This window comes from Heptranchias perlo, chromosome 26 (assembly GCF_035084215.1).
Source record: "Heptranchias perlo isolate sHepPer1 chromosome 26, sHepPer1.hap1, whole genome shotgun sequence".
NCBI lineage: Eukaryota > Metazoa > Chordata > Chondrichthyes > Hexanchiformes > Hexanchidae > Heptranchias > Heptranchias perlo.
The window spans coordinates 29,150,931-29,156,930 of NC_090350.1; the positions used below are offsets into that span (position 1 = coordinate 29,150,931).

The following is a 6,000-nucleotide window of genomic DNA, read 5'->3' on the forward strand; positions in this document are numbered from 1 at the left end:
TGTAAAGAATTCAATATACAACAGCAATTGTGATTTAAAAAGGAATTTAAAATGAGCGACTAACACGCCAAAATAATAAATAGTACAGAATGAAAAATGGATGACAGTTCAAGGCAAGAAAAGTAATGTGTTCTGCTTTAATCTCGGACTCCAAAGAACTTAGACAAGTTAAAAAATGTACAGAGCAAAATATCACGTGTTAGGTAGCCTTGGGTACTTATAATACGTTAGAGGTCATTTTGGGAAATAGTGACTCATTTTAAGCAGAGGAGTGGGCATTTTGCAAAATTCTAGTTTAAACACCCACTGGGGAAATCCTTTTAGCTTAAATAGCCATTTTCAAACACGTGTTCTGGGACTATGACTGCGACCATGGGAGTCTTTGTTAGCTAAGTATGTGTATGTCCAGATCTGATAGAGTCTATCCAGTGTACAGAGCTACCCTTTGCTTTCAAAGCAGTCCAAGCTGTTGTGAGTGCAAATAAAACATTTTTTCCAAACAAATTAGTTTTTGTAATGTGGAATTCATTAGAAAAGCCCAGATAAATGTAAAGAAACCTTGAACCATTAAGAGTGCAGAACCTGTAGTAGAAGAGCAGTGTATAAAAAGATTACATTTCATTTTAGTTTATCTCAAGAGCATTGAGAGTTCAGAATGTTCCACATGGTTCTGAACATTTTTCTAACTAACAAGGATAACAGTGACAGAAAATTTCCTCTCATTCATGGTAATAGGGGGAAAATTCCACCTCATCTTGATTAGAAAGGGACAGAAAATCTTTGTTGCAGCTGTAATAGAAAAGAAAAAGATGCCCACGTTTTGAAAGCTGTAAATCCCTTTGGTGTTAAAATGTTAGCTTCCCTCAGCGCAGCATTTCTGCATCGCTGTTTAACAGTTTTGCGATTGATATTTGTTGCTAATAAACGTCAAATACTGAAGCAAACAAAACATTCAATTTTAAAATAAAAATTAAAGCACGACATACTCCACTCTGTGCCCTCTCAGTCCTTCCATTGTCCTATAATGATCATAAATTGTTTCAATAATTATGAATACACATTAATGTATGCTGAAACTGAGTTTGTTGATGCACTGAAGAGTAAATGAGTTTCCATCTTATTGCTATCATCGGTGAGGCTGGAAATGCTTGCAGGATGTTTTCACTCTCAAGTATTGAATGGAACATTCTAGTTTGTACACAGCACTGAAAATAGACATTTTGTCATCCTATTTAACACATGAATGAGAGAGAAAAAGAGTTGTAATTTAGTTTTTTTAAAAACTCAGCATAAAATTTATGACTAGAGTTTGAATAAGTAGGATTCACTAATCATGTTGAGAAAATGTTCTGAGAACATGTTGGAGTCGATAAAGATACTTTAAAAAAAAATAAAGCTGATAATAGAAAAAGTACAAAGTTAGATAATGCCTTTTCTAACCTCAGTGTCCTTTTGTTTTGGCCTCTCTGGAGGCCTGTTTTGGAATTCATTCATTCTTACATAAGAACAAATAAGAACCTGTGTGCACCACCAGCCTCAGCTTGGCCTCAACCCACCAAGCCAGAGTCCAAATCAACGTATTTGAAAAGCCAGTGTCTAAAGTGCACACTCTACAATTTGTGAGAGATGCATGTGGTACTATGTGATAGTTACAGTTTAATATTTTTGCTGAATAGCAAAAGCTTCCAGTTTTCCAAGAAATCCAAATTATGTTGAATAACTGCCAGTCATGGTCTGGCATTCAGTGAACCTCAAACATCAATAAGGCTGATGTTTAGGCTCAGCACCAAGCTATACCCCAACTGAAGATGTCAAAATTAGTGTTTTGGTGGTTAAAATGTTTCTCTTTTTCAACTCCTGCAATGATTTATTGCATATAATTTGCTATTCAAAATGATTAACATTTTATTGTAATTATTAGTTTATTGATTGCCAATTTGACTGATAAACAATTTTAAATTTATAAAATGCTCTGAAAGCAAATGAAAAAATGTTAGCTCTTTAAATGGAAGTGGAATTTTAATCTCAGGAAGGATACATATTCATATTAAATTATTAAGCATTTTCATATTTTGCCAAGTAAACAGTAAAATTAAATTTGCAAGATTTTCTTCTGCTATTCATTGCTGAAAATTTGAAAATACATATTACAGCCACCGTGACATTGATTTTAGTTTATAATATTCAACCACCGGATTTTGTAGAAAATGACTGTTGTCTCCTCCCCTACCTCAACTTATCTGCTGCTGAAACCCTCATCCATGCTTTTGTTACCTCCAGACTCTACTATTCCAATGCTTTCCTGGCCGGCCTGCCATCTTCCACCCTCCATAAGCTTCAGCTCATCCAAAACTCTGCTGCCTGTAGTCTAACCCGCAACAAGCCCTGCTCACCCATCACTCCTGTGCTCGCTAACCTACATTGGCTCCTGGTCCACCAATGCTTCAATTTTAAAATTCTCATGTTCAAATCCCTCCATGACTTCGCCCCACCCTATCTCTGTAACCTCCTCAAGCCCTACAACCCTCTAAGAACTCTGCATTCCTCCAACTCTGGACTCTTGTGCATCCCCTAACTCTTTTTGCTCCACCATTGGCAGCTGTGTCTTCAGCAGTCTAGGCCCTACTCTGGAATTCCCTCCCTATACCCATGTGTCTCCACCTTAAAACTTACCTCTTTGACCAAGCTGTTAGTCACCGGTCCCAATATCTCCTTTGGATAGGTGTCAATTTTTGTCTTATTACGCTGCTGTGAAGTGTTTTGGGACATTTTTCTATATTAAAAGGTGCTATATATATGCAAGTTGTTGTTGGAGATAATATACAGTAAAACCTTTTTCTAATAAAACTCCTCTTAAGAACATAAGAACATAAGAAATAGGAGCAGGAGTAGGCCAATCGGCCCCTCGAGCCTGCTCCGCCATTCAATAAGATCATGGCTGATCTGATCCTAACCTCAAATCTAAATTCATGTCCAATTTCCTGCCCGCTCCCCGTAACCCCTAATTCCCTTTACTTCTAGGAAACTGTCTATTTCTGTTTTAAATTTATTTAATGATGTAGCTTCCACAGCTTCCTGGGGCAGCAAATTCCATAGACCTACTACCCTCTGAGTGAAGAAGTTTCCCCTCATCTCAGTTTTGAAGGAGCAGCCCCTTATTCTAAGATTATGCCCCCTAGTTCTAGTTTCACCCATCCTTGGGAACATCCTTACCGCATCCACCCGATCAAGCCCCTTCACAATCTTATATGTTTCAATAAGATCGCCTCTCATTCTTCTGAACTCCAATGAGTAGAGTCCCAATCTACTCAACCTCTCCTCATATGTCCACCCCCTCATCCCCGGGATTAACCGAGTGAACCTTCTTTGTACTGCCTCGAGAGCAAGTATGTCTTTTCTTAAGTATGGAGACCAAAACTGTGTGCAGTATTCCAGGTGCCGAGAGAGTTTAAAATGTCCCAATGTACTTCCAGTTTGGGATTTTGAAATCCCATACCACCATTTTATCATAGCAAATGTGTTTGTTGTATGAGGGTTTCACTGTAATACAATTTACACATGAATTTTCGAATAATCAATGCAACAAGGAGTCCACAACAAAATCTCTGCTGAATGGAGATAAGTACAATGGACAGGGAGTCAAAGTGCTGAGGAGGGTCATTGTGCAGTGAATGTAAATTAAAATCAGTTTTGGAATCAAAGCAAGCTGACTCAGGTAACCATACCTAACCAGGTATAGACCAGGTCCAGGTGAAGCTGGTGAGTCCAGGATGTAGTATGTTCAATGGAATCTCAGTCATATACAATGTTTAAAGCCTTTGCAAATAATAAAAATTTAAATGAAGTAATGGACCAACTTAACAATACTGTTATACCTTCAGCTTTAAAGAGAATAAGCTGTTGTCATTCCTTTTTTGGATCAGGATTACACATTTTATTTTGTTCCTAGACCAGTTGACTCAAATATATTCAGCCCTATGCTATACGTAACTGTTCTGGTACAGTGTGAATTTTGCACTGAAGCACAGGAAACTAGCGTCAGAAAGCTTATTCTTGGAATACCCCTCCCAATAAATGAATGCTCCTGTAATGCGAATACTCCTCACGATCGACCACGTAGAACAGAAATTATTCTCAGTTTTGATTAAAAAAAGGTTACATTCATTCATTTTCTATATTCATTAGATTATATGCCATTTTACCACTACCGGTGTCCCTAAGGAATACATCTTTGTGAATGTATAAATTATAACATCATTGTAGAAATCATTAACATTGAAGGCTAGAAGTCTTTTCTAGTCTTTGAAATATTTTCATTTCATATCTTTCCCTAAATTAAATTAAAGAAAATGTAATGTTACAAATCAGAGTGGACTCAATGATTATAATATGGTCTGTTAATGTTACAATCCATCTCTGACAATGCATCCACATTTTTCACAATGCATTATAATCATCCAGAAACATGCCAATATATATAATTGCTCAAAGAGTTTAAAAATGGTATTTACAACACCTAGACTCTAGCAGAAGGAGAATTTTACATCTGAAGGGTGAGAATCAGTGTATGGAGAGTAAAACTGTACCCTAAACAGAATATTAGCCATTGTTAGAAATATATCTCTCAACCTCTTTAACGGATAGAATTCTGCTCAGCACTTTCAACATAACCAACAAATCAGATGATTTTTCTGGCCTGAGTCTTGCACACTGCTGCAGTTTAATGGTTGGACGTCTCAGTTAAAATGGGACAAGGGAGAGGTATGGTTATAAACTTAATGGAATAGGCTTCCATGAATAAAGGACATTTTGGCTTTTAAAGCACTCCCCACGTAACTGTAGTATGCAGTTACATAAGAACATAAGAAATAGGAGCAGGAGTAGGCCAATCGGCCCCTCGAGCCTGCTCCGCCATTCAATAAGATCATGGCTGATCTGATCCTAACCTCAAATCTAAAGAGCACAAGAAGTAGAAACAGTTAACATGCTTAGTTCCCTGGAGTACATTTTATAACATGGCATAGAGAAGTGCTACACAGTCAAGAGCTGTAAATACACTCACCTGGCAGATTGTGGGAGTTAGAATCATGCAGAGTATCACCTTCTGACATACTGTGGACACTGAGCACAGTATGAACTATGGGGAGGGTCACTATTCAAAGGACTAAGTATTTCAGTTTCATTATGAGGCACAGTTAGTTCATTCCTTCCAAAGAAGGATCAATTTCTTTCTGTGACAGCTTGTAAATGGTTCAATTCTTCCCTAACTCAGAGAATCAAATGCAAGTTTACTTCTGATTATAAATCCTAGCGCCATACATAAGATTTCAGAAAAAAAAAAGTACATGGTCACATAATATTGAGGATTACTTTGGTTGTAACATTTTTCAGAGCTGAAGAGAATGAGCTACGTATAAGATGCAGCATAAACTTTCAACTTACCTTTTTATTTGCTTGTGAACTATATCTCCTTTACATGGTATTACAAGGTGATGAAAATGTTGGTATTGCCTTTGTCCAAATGGTTTAACTCAGGTTTTAAGGCGATATGAAACCATAAGCATAATCTCAGTGAAGCAACCCCATTGAATTCATTTACCTATTCCCCACACGTTGTTGCTGTTTCATCGCTTGACATTTTTTGATCAAACGTAGCGTTTACCTCACAGAGAGATGCTTTGTCTTCTCAGACAAATCGGCTTATCTGCACTGCCAGCAAGTAGCAATCAACCACTTCCTGTAGAAATGAGCAATACCAGAAAAATAGAGAAGGCTGTTGAGACTAATCTCTTTAGGGTTCCTCACTGCAGGTGCGATTGTTTCAAAGCAGAATAAAGTGCAGTGGAAACATACAATAGGTAGAGATGCACCAAAAAAAAACTTACATTTAAGAAGAACAGCTATATCAATGTACAAGAAGAAATGACCATGTAAAATGAAGTGGAGCGGTCCCCCAGTTCCTAGGGGGCAGCAACCCACACCATAAAACTGCCTTGAATT

The 6,000-nt window shown here is 37.5% G+C and overlaps 1 protein-coding gene across 2 annotated transcripts in view; it reads right to left on the reverse strand.

The window, feature by feature from the left end:
• LOC137342625 (proto-oncogene tyrosine-protein kinase LCK-like) overlaps positions 1-5,690 on the reverse strand; it is a 92,421-nt gene extending 86,731 nt beyond the window's left edge. For both annotated transcript variants that reach the window (XM_068006652.1, XM_068006651.1), the window contains exon 1: positions 5,443-5,690. The gene's annotated coding sequence lies outside the window, so the exon portion shown is untranslated. The remainder of the gene's footprint in view (positions 1-5,442) is intronic.
• Positions 5,691-6,000: the final 310 nt, after the last annotated feature.